Source organism: Macaca nemestrina, chromosome 16, assembly GCF_043159975.1.
Source record: "Macaca nemestrina isolate mMacNem1 chromosome 16, mMacNem.hap1, whole genome shotgun sequence".
In the NCBI taxonomy this organism is placed as follows: domain Eukaryota; kingdom Metazoa; phylum Chordata; class Mammalia; order Primates; family Cercopithecidae; genus Macaca; species Macaca nemestrina.
Window position 1 is genome coordinate 66,469,644 of NC_092140.1, and position 16,925 is coordinate 66,486,568.

The 16,925-nt window shown below is 38.5% G+C and overlaps 1 protein-coding gene across 6 annotated transcripts in view; it reads left to right on the forward strand.

Annotated features, from left to right (window-relative positions):
* Positions 1-16,925, forward strand: part of LOC105485577 (diaphanous related formin 3) — a 498,294-nt gene that overhangs the window by 13,157 nt on the left and 468,212 nt on the right. The window lies entirely within an intron of this gene.

A 16,925-nucleotide genomic window follows, 5' to 3' on the forward strand; every position in this document is an offset into this window, starting at 1 on the left:
TTAGGCACAGCACAATTAATATGTGGCAGCTATTATTAATAGGGAAGATCTCATCACTGTAGTGTTAAATTCTCAGTTGTTGACAACATTTTAACCTCTTCTTCTTGTTTCCTACTTCCTTTCTCCTCAGCATTTTTTTTTTTTTTTTTTTTTTTTCCTGGGGGACACTGGCATTGTGTCCAGGGACTCAGCCATTCATTTCGGTGGGACACACACCGAAGGTTTGTTTGGTGCCTGGATATATTCCCTTCCTTTCTGTTTCATGTAGACCTACAGTCTCTTGACATTGCCTCTCTTTCTCTGTCTGCCTCCTGCTGTCAACATTTGCTCCACACTAAACCCACACTCCACAAAAGTAACCATGGAGCTCCCTTTGAACTGGGATGCCTTCAAACTCCTCGCTTCCTCACACCTCACATAAGGTAGAATATCAATAAATAATAGAACCTTTGGCCTCCTTGTTCCGTTGCCTCAGATCTCCAAACCTGGAGCAACCTGGCAGGCTTCTGTGGCTGAACTGGGTTCCTGCATCCTGGTGGAAACCACGCCCAGCTTTGTGAACTGATGCCCTTAGACATTGGGTATCTATGTGTCCTCAGTGCTGCTAGATAACAATCATCATCACAATAACTGCATTTGTTCAGCTCGTACAATGGGCTGGGCAGTGTTTCAATCTCTTATCCCTCACACAGTGCCTTGAAATGGGCACTCTCCCTACTGTTACTTTGCACATGATGGGGTTGACACAGAGAGAGGTTAACTGGGAATGGGGTATGATGGGTCCTGGCTTTTAACTCGCTCTTTGGTCATCTCCTTTTCCATTTCTCACAGCATTTATGCTAAACCTTTATCACTGTCTTTACCTTATCTATGGGCCTGATTCTTTTTTGTCCCAAATAGTTTTTTTCAATTGAAAAAGCGGCCGGGCATGGTGGTTCATGTCTATAATCCCAGCACTTTGTGAGGCTGAAGTATGTGGATTGCTTGAGTCCAGGAGTTCAAGACCACCCTGGGCAACATGGTGAAACCCCGTCTGTACAAAAAAAATACAAAAAAATTAGCCTGGCATGGTGGTGCATTTCTGTAGTCCCAGCTGCTTGGGAGTCAGAGGTGGGAGGATTGCTTGAACCCGGAAAGCTGTGGTTGCAGTGAGCCATGATTGTGTCACTGCACTCCAGTCTGGGAAACAGAGCGGGATCCTGTCTTAAAAAATAAATAAACTGAAAAACAACGTCTGTACTTCTTAAAAAGTCCAACAATGTAGGAGTACAAAGGGAAATTCCCTAAGCCTCCCTTCCATCCTAGACCACCAATTAAGGTACCCCCCACCACCCGCCATGATGACATTTATTATTTTTTCTTTTTTAATGTGAAAGAAAGTACCAGAGAAGTAAAGAAACAAAAGATGGCTGCTCCATAGGGAGAGCAGCTCCAAGGGCTGCTGGTTAGCTTATTATTTTCTTTTATATCCTTTTTTTTTTGAGACAGTGTCTCACTCTGTTACCCAGGCTGGCATGCAGTGGTACAATCATGGCTCACTGCAGCCTCCACCTCTTGGACTCAAGCCATCCTCCCACCTCAGCTTCTGGAGTAGCTGGGACCACAGGCACGCTGCACTGCTTAGCTAATTTATTTATTTTTTGTAGAGACAGGGTGTCATCATGTTGTGGCTTGTCTTGAACTCTTGGGTTAAAGTAGTTCTTCTACCTCAACCTCTCGAAGTACTGGGATTGCCGATGTGAGCCACTGCACCTGGCTCTTTTGTATCATTCCAATGATATTCTGTGTATGTGTCAAGCACCCACTTTTTTTCCCACATGGGAACATACCACAGCATTCACTTAAGGTCTTACAAATGATTACTTCTGTCTCTTAGCATGCCCCTTGATACCTGTTTCAGAGAAAGTTTTCCTAGAGCTTGCTGTAATTGTCTATATCTGCAACCATTCTTCATTGTTTCTCTTCCAATATCCACACAAGGAATATATTTTCCTGTTCAAGGTTAATCTCTTTACTGCTGTTTTTGACCCATCCACATTCTGTCAGGAAAGTTTTGCTCTTTACACGCTCCATCCTGTAATGATGCTGAAATGTTTACCATTGTGAAAAAAAAAGCAGAAGGAAAACCAAACAACCCCTTTCTTCAACTTTCTCTTGACCCTTTGTCTCTCTGAATACCATGCTCTGCTTCCTTCCTTTTTAGCCACTTTTTGTGAATCACTTGTTTTCATTTATTCAGTAAAGTTTTGAATGCCAGTTATACTGAGCATAGCACACAGGTAGATGCAATTTGGTCCTTAATTTCAAGAGGTTTATATTCAGTCTGGTATGGGGAAAGAGAGGTGTGAATCAATACATACGCTTCAGTGTTACTGGGGTGTTCATGTAGCATAATCTGTAAGAACTCAGGCTGTGGAGTTCTTAAAGCTGTGGGCTTTTTTTTTGAGTCAGGGTCTTGCTCTGTTGTCCAGGCAGATCAACTGCCAAACCCAGTGCTGATTTTTGTTTTAAGCCTCACCCTATATGACTTCTTCATTGTATTTGTACTAACCTTGCCCTCCTTGAAACCATGGTCTAACATGTTCTTCTCTTCTGATCTTTGGTTACTCCTTTCCCTACCCTTTAAAATGAGTGTTTCCAAGTAATCTCTTTTTCTCTTTTGACTTTATGCATGCTTCTAGTGTGAACTCATCCTTTTTTTTTTTTTCTTTTCTTTTACTACCACTTAGATTAGTGCTTTCTGAGATGATGGAAATGTTGTGTCCTGCCATGTTCAATTTGATAGTCACTAGCTATATGTGGCTTTTGAGCACTTGAATGTGGCTACTGCTACCAAAGAGCTGAATTTTTAATTTGTGTAATTTGAATTAAGTTGTGTTTAAATAGCTACATGTGGCTAATGGCTGGCATATTGGACAGCTCAGATTTAGAAGCTGATGACTTCCTAAACTCCATCTTTATTTTAGGATGCTCTTTTGAGCTTCTGTCCAAAATATTCAACCTTATTTTACATGGATGGCTTAGAGGTACCTCAAACTCACCGTATCTCAACTCGAATTTATCTGCTTTCTTATAAACTTCTTTCTTTTGTTTTCTTTTAGTCAGTGCCATCATTTTATCCTTGAATTTATTTTCAACTTCTTGATCTTTAACTTCCATATGCATTGGTTATTCAGTAACCTTGATTGTGCCTCCTGGATACTTATAGCACTTGCCTCTTCTCTTCTACTGTCCCTGACCTCATTTATCTTACCTTCTATCTCTCTGCTGGGTTATTGCAATAGCTTCCTAACTGATTTCCTTGGCTCTGGTTCTTGGGTCTACCCTGTTTCATCCACCATGTTGCTGCTATAATAGTTTTCTTTGGAACCCAAGTGTGATTATGGAACCTGCTTAAAACCCTTCAGTTTTTCTCCTACATCATCCACAACTTAAAGGCCAAGTAGCATGATCTTGTTCTTTAATGACTTTGTCGTTGCCCACATTTCTAGGTTGGATCCCCCAGTTTCCACCTGAAATTCCAGTTCCTCATCCACACAATTTACTTGTAGGTCCCTGCATGATTGCAATGTATTTCTACAAGCTAGACCTCCTGTCTGGAAAGCTTTTGCTCTCTGCTGGTTTGGTCCATTCCAGTGTCCTCTGTACATGCTTGAAGCAAATCTGGACCCTGAGGTGTTCCCTGGTATCTGTAAGCAGCTCTTCTGGAATGCTTAGATCAGTATCGGTTATAGCACTAATCTCACTGTCCTGTACCTTACTGATTGAAGTTTCTGTTAGCCTTACTTATCTGATAGATGTGCTGGAGAGGGGAAGGGGAGGCCTAAGAGAAAATTTTCCCTATTTGAGTCTCTAGTTCCAAACATGTACTAAGTAGACTGATGAACAAATTTACCTTTTTTTTTTTGGTCCCAATCTCCTATACTTAAGAACCTTGGCTGCTCAGTCTTCCAAAAATGGCTATATTTTCCAAATTACCTTTTCTCTGTAAACAGAAATTTGCACATGTTGAAGACACAGGCTGAGAATTTTCCTATGGTATTCTTGGCCGCATTTTTTTTTTTTTTTCTAGTTCTCTTTCAACTGACAGACATTGGCCTACATTCAAGTTTAAAGGGACTACCTATGGCCTTGGAGGCTTCACCTGTGAGTCAGTGTTTCTTATAAACTACCTTCCAGTAACGTGATTTAACTTTTCGAGATATCATGGACATTTTATTCTGGCAAAGATGATGCACCTTTATAGCCTATGGAGCTACCCTCAATAAGTTTATGAGTGAAACAATATCAGTGATGACAGAAACAGGCATGTGAGAATTATCTTCACATCCTTGCGAGATCTGCAGTCCTTAGTAATTTTCACTAGATTATTAGGATCATTGGGTGCCTTCCCTTACCTGTGGCTGTCAGCTGCTGACTTCCTGCAACCCTTGTTGCCTTTTTTAATTAGTGTGTTTGAATGGTGCGATAATCAACCTAAAACTATTGTCCTTTTTAAAGTCCTATACAAATATGCTTGAATCATTGCTGAAGTCTCCTTTGGCATTGTTGGAAGATTTCCAAGGACAGTTAGACTGCAGTTGCTTGAGCTTGTGGCTGGACTACAGAAATTGGTGCGTTCATAACCAAAGTGCAATATAGAATGTAATGTGTTAGGATTTCACTGTATTGCATATGGCACAGTGCAAATTAGGTACAGTATTGGGCCGCTGTGTGTCAAATCCCATTCTAGAATTTCTCTCTCCAAATTCCCCACATTGCTTTGGATGACAAGTGCAAAGGAAAGCATTAAGGAGATGAATCTGTGTTTTTCAGTATGTTTAGCTCTGGCAGGCAGTTACTAATGTTATATTATTTTTTGAATCACCAAAAAGGGAAAATAAGTGACCCAGCTTATTTCTTTTTCCTCTAGAACTTATTGGATGGTAAACGTCTTCAGGGCAGGTACCATATTTTATAGATCTTTATGACCCAGCCCTCACCTGGTGGCCTGGTAACTTAGATGTGCAGTAACTATATCCTGTTCGGTTAATATTTCTGAAAGAAATGTAAAATGTAACCTACATCTTATGCATAGTACTGGAACTGCATGTAAAATCTGGAATTGTGCTCTTCATTTTTCAGATGCTAATTTTATAAATATGTAATCATCTTTTTGATTCCTTTTAAGAGATAAAACAATTTATAGGGTATAATAAAAAGTAGTATTAAATTATGCAGGAAAACTTAATGGTAATTCAGTTATTTAGAAAAAGTTCCACCGTTATCAATGATTTAAGAAATTAAATTTTCTTTAGCTGTTGTATTATAATTCCTGAGAAGCATTTTTTAGCGACATGTTGGAACGTGGATAGTTTTGGCTTATGCTTCAGTCTGAATTGGGAGGGTATGGTTTATAAGGTTTGTAATATATACCACGGCTTTAAAAATCTATAAATGAGAAATAAAAAAGCTTTTCATTTCTATTATATATTTGAGAGCAACTTAAAAAAAAAAGAGAGGAAACACCCTAGCAAATCATGTGTTCTTATTAGTGTTAGTCGATTGACAGAATTGCAACCCCCCTCTATGCCCATTTATCTCTGAGGTTTTAAGATATGGTTTTGTAGTCAGTGTTGTTGTTATCATTTAGTAATCGTCCAATTGGAATTATGCTCTTTTTTCTTGTTGAGATTTCATTTTTGAATTCTTTGCTTCATAAATAATTCAGAAACTGCTTCAGCAGCTGGCTGTCCCATCATAGTTCTGGGGACTGAGGGAAAGGAAGGAGAATGAGGCTGGATTTTTGACTCATTCCCAGCCTAGGCACTCACCAACCCTTATAAGTCACTTCTGTGCTATTCAATTTCCTGTTCGCTAAGATGGGGATAATAGTAAATGTTTAGGGTTGCTGGGTATACTAGTAATTGCGAAGTGCCCAGTAAGTTGTAGTAGTAGTGATAAAGTGGGCTATATCATATGGGTACTTAGGGACCCATTTAGCAATTTTGGGTTCTGTCTCAAAGGCTCAGTTAAAGGTCTAAAGGAACAGATCCCTATACAATATCTACTTTAATCCTGAAAAGAGGAATTGTAAAGATACGTAAGACTAGCACCTGGAATCAAGCTGGCCCTCATGAAGGACTGGAACCAGGAACTAAAAGCTGACAGCTTTTCTCATTCTCTCTCCCTTTCTCAGGCCATCCAGCGTCTCTGCTTCTCACTAGGCATGGCTCCACTGTTGGTTCTCTGCATTGTGTGGCTTCCACTGCTTTGATCTTCACACAGCCAAGCCTAGAACCTCATAATTCCAGATAGACATATATGTCCTTGGTGCATGCAAGAGTAGAGCCTGATTTTCATCTCTGAATTCCAATTCCAGAATTCTGGGAAAATGGAGATTTGATTGGCTCTGCTTGGGTTTATATTCTGTCTTGTGTTTAGCTGTGGCCAGGGCTGGCTTACAAGGAACAGTGAAGACCGGTGAGCCTACCTCAATGGCACAGGCATTCTCAGAGAAGAGATGGTGTGCAGGAGGCAGATACACTCATATGCGTCTACCTTGTTTACATGTGGGGATCTTTGGAGATTCCTTGATGACAGTCTTGATACTGAAAGACTGAGTCTAAAATAGTTTGCCTAGTTTTAGTCGTTTGTATCCTGGTTGCACATTAGAGTTACCTGGGGGATCTTTAAAATTATCCGTGGCAGGCAGCCTTTCACGTGTTGTCATATTTCTTTGGGGCTCAAATATGGGGGTTGAGAAATCTACGCAGTGGCAGTTTCCTAATGCCATCCCCAGAGCCAGCATGTCGCCAGGGCCTCAGGAGACTCACAGTCAGCTGGATGAATGAGATGTGAGGTAGACAGATCGAGTAGGTACTGCAGATAAAAATTTAGAGTAAGGGTGGATCAACCTTCATTATTATAGAGAAATGATCTCATTTCCATCCTCCCACAGCTCCATCTTTGGGTATTGATTCATTTGGCCTGGGATATTACATAGGCATCTGTATTGGGAAAAGAGCACAAACTTTCAGGTGTTTCTCATATGTAGTCAGGTTGATAACCACTGCCTAAAATGTTCCCTGCACCATGGTAGGGCTGGGGATTCAAAGTTGAGGGGAACATAGTACCTGCCACATGCAAACAGAAGAGGAGGTATAAACACAAACTGCAAGACAGACCATGGTCAGGGACCCGACGGAATTGTAAACAAAAGGGCCTTGGGAGGATGGAAATGAGATCATTTCTCCATAATAATGAAAGTTGATCCACCCTTACTCTAAATTTTTATCTGCGATCTGTTTACCTCACATCTCATTCATCCAGCTGACTGTGAGTCTCCTGAGGCCCTGGCAACATGCTGGCTCTGTGGATGGCATTAGGAAACCGCCACTGCGTAGATTTCTCAACCCCCATATTTGAGCCCCAAAGAAATATGACAACACGTGAAAGGCCCCAGAGGGCAGTCCAACATAACTGACAGCCAGCAAAACAGAGCTGCTGGTAAAGTGACCGTGACAAAAATCAAGCCGACAGGAGAGGCAGTTCACATTTAAAATGGATTCAGATGGATTACAGACTTGTTACAGGGCCCTAGAGGAGAAGACTGTTGGGAGTATCCTTGGGGAGAATGATTAAGAGCTGAACCCAGGTGATGCCTATATGGATCTTACTGTGAAGGGAGCGGCATAACATAGGTCAAAGTTTCTGAACCTCAGGTGTAGTATTTTGTGTACTATGGCCTTTTCTATTAAGTCTCCTACCAACCCTATGGGGAAGATGCTTGCTTGCCTCATGGCACAGTTAAGAAATTCAGGCTCAGAGGGTTTAAGTGCCCAAGATCACACAGATGATTGGTATCAGAGCTGGATTCTAATCCAGGTGAGTTTTATCCCAGAGCCCAGTCTGTTCACCTCTGCTCAGTACTGCTCTATTGTGCCACAGCGCAAGGCAGGACATAAAATTCCCACCAGAGGCATGCTTGATGTGGGTAAACTTAGAGAACCTTCCTGAATCAGGCAGCATTTGAAAGGTGAGCCAGGTATTGAGAGGGAGAGGACTGCAGTAGTGTCTTGGTCAAGGCCCGGAAATAAACAGAAACCAAGGTAGGCTGGTTTAAGGTGGGGATTATTTAGGAAAGTATTAAAAGAGAAAGTCTGGCCAGATGAGATGGCTCACACCTGTAATCCCAGCATTTTGGAAGGCTGAGGCAGAAGGATCACTTGAAGCTAAGAGTTCAAGACCAGTCTGGGCAACATAGTGGGACCACCGTCTGTACCAAAAAAAAAAAAAAAAGAAAAAATGTGGAGCATGGTGGTGTGCTCCTGTAATCCTAGCTACTTGGGAGACTGATTGCTTGAGCTCACTAGTTCGAGACTGCAGTGAGCTATGATCACTCCATTGCATTCCAGCTTGGGCGACACAGCAAGACCCTGCCTCTTTAAAAAAAAAAAAAAAAAGAAAGGAAAAGGGCATATTGGAGATGCTGAGGTAAATCAGAGATTATTAACTGCAGGAAGGAAGAGTCCCTGATCGTAGGTGCTGTAGGAGGGGCAACCATGGCTGGTGCTGGGCTGTCTGCAAGGGTTCCTGTTGCGTGGACTCACACACGTATGGACCACATTACCATCTGAGTTTAGACCTCTTGGGGGGACTCCTTCGGGTTGGTGCTCAAACTTCCGAATTGTCCTCAGATTTATGTTTAAATGGTTGTAAATACTGTTTTTCTTACCCTCTTTTCTCTAGACATGCTTAACTGGTCCCTCTACCCCCTGGACTAATTCCATATTAAAAAAAATAGTTGATAGAATTAACTGAGTTTTTCCAAAAGTTGCCTGTATTGGCTTTACAGTGCTTTGAGAGTATTTCTAATACCTTCTGGTAAATGACTCGTGGAAGCATAACCAAGCCACTTAAAGGGCCCTCAAGTAAATAATGATTATTTGAGTACAGACCTTCCTCTCTGCCTTCAGTAATTTGTATAATATGCTGATCTGATTATTATTTACTGTGTAAGTTGATTACTTACATTTGTATACTTAAAAAATATTTGTGATTATTCAGTTAGAAAAGTAAAAGCCCATGTCTTTGAAATGGTCTGGGACTGATCTGCCTCCTTCCCTCTCACTGACTTCAGTTTGTGCTGTTGGAGCCAGCAAGCTCTCTTGTTTCTTGAACATCAGGCATACTCCTCCTGACAGCCTTGTTATGGCTGTTCTTTCTGTTGGAAACACTCCCCTGCCCATCCACACCTTAGCCTACTGGCAACTTTGCTCAAACACCACTTTGTCAATGAGGCCTATGCCTGCCTCACTTCCCCATGTTTAAAATTGCAACCTGCAAACCCTCTTGGCTTACGCTACTTTTTATTTTTATCAGAGCATTCATCACCTTCTAACATCTTAAATAAGTAATTTGCTTATTGTCTGTTTCCCCAATAAAGATAAGTTCCTTTAGGGCAAAAATTTTTGTTTTATTTATTGATCTCTCCCTTGTCAAGAATATAGCAATATTTAATTAACAGTTGTTGCATGAATGATTGTTTTAGGAATCTCTCATTCTGTTAGAAGAGCAAATTCTACATTCCAAGTTTTACCTGAATTATGGCTAAAATTTTGTTTGCCTTTAGTTTTAGATCGTTGCTATAATGCTTGCCTCTTAATTAGCATGTATTTAAGCATATGTGATTAGCAGGTGGAGACTCCGCCTTTTCTTCCAATCACCATTGAATACCTTGTTATGATGCATTTTGGTTATTGGTTTATCTTGTTTTTTTAGTTATAAGCTCATACGGGGAGAGACTGGGTCTTCATATTTAACGTGTCTCACACATGTTGTTGGCCTAATTATATTGTCTAGTAGAAAAAAACTAGAATTATGAGACTATGTCTTGCTTAAAATCTTAATCTTTTATTTTATTTCTTATATTTCAGCATCTTGACCTTATTTACATTAAGGAATTATCTAGTAAGTGGTATTTACCCTAACTTTCTCAAGGTGGCATGATATCATTTACATTTACAATAAAGAAAAATGATAGATTTCTTTTAACTCTGCCATTAATAAGTGTCATAAAGTAGAAAAATAAAGCAAAGTCAATATATTATTGTTGCCACAGAAATTGAATTTGTGTCAAAAGGATTTGTGCTTGTGATGTAGTGATTCGTATATTTTTCTTGGAATTAAGTCTGTAGCAGGTGACAACATCAATAATTCACAGAACCAAGGAGCTTTTTGAGATTGGTTAATTTATATATGTGAATTAGAAAACACATGAATAATGAGCTTAATATATTCTGACATACTTGAAAATATGCATTAAAAACTAGCCTATTAAAAGTCTGTGCACATAATATTTATTAGATGTTTTTTAGATTTTCATTTTTTCTTTTTCTAATACATACCTTTTTATTTGAAAAGGAACAATCTATATTTTCTGCTCAATCTGAAAAGTATTATCCATAGTAACTTAAAAAAAACTTTCTGTATTGAAAATAAATATGCTTATTGTAGATAGTTGGGAAAATACATGAAGATATGAAAAAATCCCCACAAATCCCATAATCCAGATGTATAAAATTACCTGTGATTCCTGTTTTATATTTTCCATATCTATGTATATTAATGATGTTGGAATTATGTTACATATGCAATTTTAAATGCACTTTTTTTCAGGTACCATTATATTGTAAACATTTTTCCATGTCATTACAGTCCATATTGGTAGGACTGTGATTTATTTAATCTTTCCTATGTTTGGGGAAATGTCAGGCTGATTACAGTTCTAGCTATTTAAAGTAATGCTGTAATGATACATATTTGTATATAAACTTTTGATTCCATTTCTTAATTCCCAAGTATAGATTCTAGAAGTAGAATTATTAGGTTAAAGTGTGAACATGGAATTTGTTTTACCAAATTGTTTCCTAAAATGATTTAACCAAATTTCCTTTCTTTATGGTGATGCTGAAATATAAACAAAATCTTTCTCAAATATATGTGAAAGAATAGGTGATGCTCTGTTAGTCTCAGGAACATCCAATCTAAATTTGTGTTGTGGACAAGATGTCTAGGACGCTAAGCCACTCTCAGAAGTAATTTAGTAGTTGGGATAAGCTTCAATGTGATTCTGGGAGTTCTGCGATCAGTCTAATTCTCGGTATAGCCAATACTGTAAATGCTTTTCAGCCTTCTCCAGACAGTGAAAAAGGTCTTGGATTCCCATAACCTAGAACTGAACCTACTTGTAAAGTGGTTCAGAGGTTCGATTTGCTTTTCCCTGGACATGTTGCAAAAGAGTTTTTGATCTGGTAGTAGAGGTGAAAAGAACTGGAATAGATGAAGAGACATCTTAAAATAAGTACAAAAGCTGTGTTACTAAATTAGCCATTATATTTTTCCTTTTACCCCCACATTGAATGAGATCATTCAAGGGAAAAGAATATTGGAGTTATGTTAGAATGAAAAATGACTTGTTAGGTACCTAGCCTCTGTAGGGTGCAATCTAGTTCAGAGTTCCAAGCCACAATATGATAACTGTTTTTTTCTAGAGAGACAGTTCTTTCCTAGCAGGTATGTTGCCTCCTTAAACCTTGTGTTCTCAGAGAAATGAATCTTTTCACTTCTATGGACACTTGAATCATGCCTCCTCCTGAAAGCTGATCTCTCTTGTTGGCCCTCCTTTCACGATGGAGAATTTGAGGGGCAGAGAGTTCTGGATACTTGAGTGCACGACAGTAGAGAAGCCTTGGATAATGAGTAATACATGGTATGTTTGTCTTTCTGAGGTTGGCAGAATTGCAGTTTTGAATAAATGAGCAGATTAAAAGAGGCTGGAGAGCGTTTCCTAATTCTCACCAGTTCCTAACATCTCCCCTTTCACTTTTTTCCACCTTGGACTGAAAAAACATGTGAACTTAAAAGTTTTTCTTTGTAGTGTCAAAGAGCCAGCTCTACTCTTGTCCTCAGTGCTATGAAAGCTTCAGTGTTATTTTTGGACCTTTCTTAGATGTTAAATCTGGAGCCCTTAAAGAATAATATTTTCACATCTATGTGTGTTGTGTAGTTGCCAGGGAAATGATCCATAGATAGACTCTGTAGGTGTGTTCAGTGTCATGGCTGGTAGGAATATTACTTTAAATTTTCATAGTCTTTATAATTGGTGTTGACGTTGAGATAAACACAGGTGTGTGGACTAGAAATGTTATTAGATTGAAGTACATATTCATAAATTATTGATGGAAAGGAATAATCTGGACTTCAAAACAAAAATGGGAGCAACATCTCAATCTATTATCAGCCATAGATTATGATTAAGAGAAGACTGATCTTTTCTTTTTTCCCTTAAGATATCCTCCCCTCCCCTCCCCTCCCCTCCCTCCCTCCCTCCCTTCCTTCCTGTTAGTAACCTGTGATTTATTCATTTTATCAAGCAAATGGTGTCATGTCATAGTCTGATATAATGAACAATTTTTAACACTTAGGTACTAAGTTTATGTTTGAGACTGAATGATTTGTACCTTAGACTAAGCATTTAAATAAATGATGCAATTGGTAATTAATCCTACATACCAGAGATTGTTGAATTATCTTAAAACAGTACTAATCGATACTTTTCACTTCATGGCAGTAAGGCCTGTCTCAACTCTATCAGCTCCCTGTCTTCACTTCTTTGAAATCCTCTTGTACTTCTTATCTGTACTCTTCATGTGGCTTGTTTCAGGTATGTCCAGTTTTTAAAGTGAGCTACATGATGAGAAATTCATATGTGTGCAGGCTGAGGGAATGTTTAATGGCTGATAGTGGTGGAGTATGGAGTAGAGTTTCTCACGTGGTCCTGGGCATGCTGCCACTTCATTACAGGCATGACTCCTTAAACATGTGGGTTCCCAGGTCCCACCTTAGACTTACTGAATAAGAATATTGGTAGACTGAGGCCCTGTAATCTAGCTTTTCAAAGAAAGCCTTGGTGTGATTCTTGTGCATGCCAAATGAACAAAAACCTGGAAAAACCAGCTGGTCCAGAGGATTTAGCTTATGAAAATTGTGTCTGAGTCTGTAATCTTACAAGTTTTCCTCTTGTTGGTAATCCCTCATAACCCACTTAAATGATGTAAATTTTTGGCCAAGCGTGGTGGCTCACTCCTGTAATCCCAGCACTTTGGGAGGCTGAGGTTGGAGGATCGCCTGAGGTCAGGATTTCGAGACTAGCCTGGCCAACATGGTGAAACCCTGTTTCCACTAAAAATACAAAAATTAGCCGGACATGGCAGCGCACGCCTGTGGTCCCAGCTACTCGAGAGGCTGAGGCAGGAGCATCACTTGAACCTGAGATCAAGTGCACCACTGCACTCCAGCCTGGGTGACCGAGTGAGACTGTGTCTTAAAAAAAAAAAAGTCAATTTTAATGGAATTAAACTGTGTCAGCCAAAGATTATTTAAAAATACTACCACATATTTGGTTCTTATAATAATAAATTGATGCAAGCCTACTGGCTTGAATCTGATGGTGGCTGTCATGTTCCTAATGATATCATTGGACAGACCCTTTGCTCCATTGGCCTGTAGTTCAGATGTGCTAACCAATGAAAGAAAACATAAAATTTGCGAAAAGTCTTGGGCTACAGCTTGGAATCTTTTTCACTGTGTGGACCTCCTGGGTTTGTCTATTGCTTTGTGTACTACAATTTATCTGTCTTTGTTACTTGTAAACTAAGTTAGTGGGGAAACTATTTCATATGCCTCTTGATATTCACAGCATTTAGCACAGTTCTCTGAAAGCTCTAAATCCATTTTTTGACAGCATGCACTATCTTCAATAAAAGTTTTGATGCATTGCTTAAATGGGAATATAGAGACCGATGTTCTGTGTTTCTACTTTTTTTCCCCCCGATTCCTATGTTCTTTTGAAGAAAAATCTATAAAGGCTTTTTTTCCTCTTTCAATTCCAGAGTGACCCTCTTGACCATTCATCCTAGGAACTGTCATTAACAGAAAACATTGTTACCCATCTGTATGTGGTTCTCCTTACTTTTTAGGGAGAAAATAGAAATAGTAAGTTGAGAAACATAGGACCATAGGAAGAAAGATGAGTTTTTAGCTTAGGAAAAGAGTCCTCATGTTCTTTAATATCACACCTTAACCAATAACCACTAGTCCTCTGGATAGAACTGTTTATAATTTAATATCATGAGTTTTATTTGATTTCAGTGCCATAAAACATTAATAACACCTATAGAGTCATAGGCCGGGTAGGTAATATACATAGAGGTCACAAAGTTACATTTATATATGAAAGTCTTAATAATGTCTAAAACTGTATGCTTCTAACTTTTTTTTTTTTTGGTAAATATAACCCTAAAAAGTTGCTATCAGGTTATTATTAGTTTTAAAGGTGTTCCTAGTTGCTTCCATTTAATAGTCAATTTTATGTTTCTATTTCCTTTTTGGAGTAGATGTCCACAATGGCTACTCATGAACTGGATTGATGTTTGCAGTTCCTATTTTCCTGAACTAGAAGATAGTAAAGAGCATTGCTGGTGGCTATAAAACAGAAATACTTCATTTTAAACAATACCTCAAGTTACACCATAAAATCAATATTTTTGTGTTACAAAGTTTTTTCTTATTTTAATTAAGGATATTACCCTTAATATTAAGTTTTGTGTTTACGAAAGTAAGGCTTAAAAGCCTCAGAGTTATCTGAGGATTTAGTCAGTCATTCTCTTCCTTTCTCCCTCTTCTTGGCAATTTCTACTTCATGGAGAGTCCCTATTTTATGTGTATAATACAAACAGGCAGGGCCTTGAGATCATGTAAACTTTCTAATGATAAACTTGCATTTAGTATTAATATTCCAACATCCTACAAAAGAGTACCACTTGATATAGTGTTTACATTTTTTCACTAAGTATTGAGTGTTTATTTTTTCTTTAATTCACGTTTAACGTTTAAAGTAAACTATGATGAGACATTCCAGTTTTTAAGGGAAATTATTAGTGCTTAGATTTATTTAGATTTTTTAATGCTAGCCTATCTTTAGTGGTTTAAGATTGCATGTGTGTACTTAACTATGTAATCTCTATTCTTCAGCAAACTAAATCTTGAAATGAAACCTATTCTGACTTCATTGTTTTGATGTAGACAAACACAATTCTCAGATCAGTTTTCCAGCTCCTTACTCTGTTAGTCAGTTTCTCCAGTCCTGTCTGGACCCTTGAATTTGCTGTGATTTCCTGCCCTATTGACTTCTCTTGCTGACAATGAGAATTGATAGGTAAGTGTTCTCTGGAAGAGAAGGAATAATGAATTTGACCTTCTTTTCTCTCAGACTCGGTTATACTCTCCACATCTACATCCCTTTGAGTTTTCTTACTTCTCCCTGCAAGATACACCTGCATCTTAATTCTGTTGTGATTCATCACATGTTCTTTGGGAAATATATAGGTTATAACTGGGCTTATGTACATACCTATATAGTTTGAAAACAGATCAAGCCTTTAGGAAATTAAATCTTTTAAAAAGCTATACCCTCAATGAGATAGTTTCAGAATGTATATATTAAAAAAAAAAAAAAAACAAAACCATGACCAAAAATGGATTCTTGTGTTGCCTTGTTTTTACATAACAGTGTCTGTTCTTTTTCCTGAACATTGTGAGCCCAGCTGAAATGGTAAAAAGACGGTCTAATTTTAGACCTTTGACAGTATATAAAAGTGTTTCTCTTGGATGTTTACAACTGGATTTTGCATCATGTAACTTGCATTTCCAATTTTCCTATCTAGTGTTATTTTCCTTTTACTTTCTGTATCTTTTGTGTAGTTTTTAGATCATAAATCTTGCCTGGACCCTAGTCGTCTTTATTTTAAAATTACTTATCTATTTTTATTGTCTTTTACTTTTAAAAATATCACATTTGTGGCATTTTCCTGAAGCAACTCAAGCTGGTTTTTGGGAATATTTTATTTGTTTAAATAGATGTTTTCTCTTTATTGTGGCATACCATCCTAAATAGGATTTCAGATTTATACTTTATTTCTTTGGCTTTACTTTTTAAGCATTAGCCCACTTGGCATGCCATTGTGCCAGAAGTTCACTACATGTCACTTTTTGTTTCTTTGTCACAGGAACTTGAACCCTTTTGAGAGTGGAACGAGATGTGATTGGAGTGATACCTCTGATTGTAGAATAACAAGAGTGAAATGTGGTTAACCAAATGCAATAGGCTGGAAGCCTTTACTGGCGGGAAGGCACACATACAACTGTTAGAGGAAGGGCGCCCCACACAGGCATTGCCCCAGCTCCTTTCTCTGCAAACTCAAGAGCCTTCTACATTTGGGTTTAATTTTAGTAATGGTCTCTGGGGTGACACTCTAGCCCTAAGTTCCTTACATACTTTACGGTCCCGCTCAGGATCCCAACCACTTTTAAGGACCACTGTGCCTACTTGTTAATTTCAAAGGCTGAAGATAGTATTTATTAAAAAAGCAAATTCTATAGCCTGGTATTAGACACTAATCCTTAGTTAATCCACTATTATTACTTCCTTATTCCCAAGTCAGTGTAGGTGATTCTAATTCAACAAGGCCGTTCAATCTGGAGCCTAGTGGTGTGGCTAATGGTCTTTCATTTGGCTACATTTTCTTTGGTATACACAACATTCATTTTAGATCCCAGTTACCTTCTTTCCTTTGTACTAGAAGAAGGAACATCTTGGTGAAAGAAAGGGAGAAGAGAATCTGGGATGGTGATTTACATTGTACGGATTTTTAATCTGGATCATCACTGAGGTAGATTCATGAGCATGAAGGTGTACTTGAGTATACCAACATGAATGATAAATTTCATTCTATTAAGTAAATGTTGAATTTAACTGTGTACCACTTAGTCTGTTAGATAATGGTTGTTAACACCTGTCCTTATAAAAGAGTAGACCTTGTTTC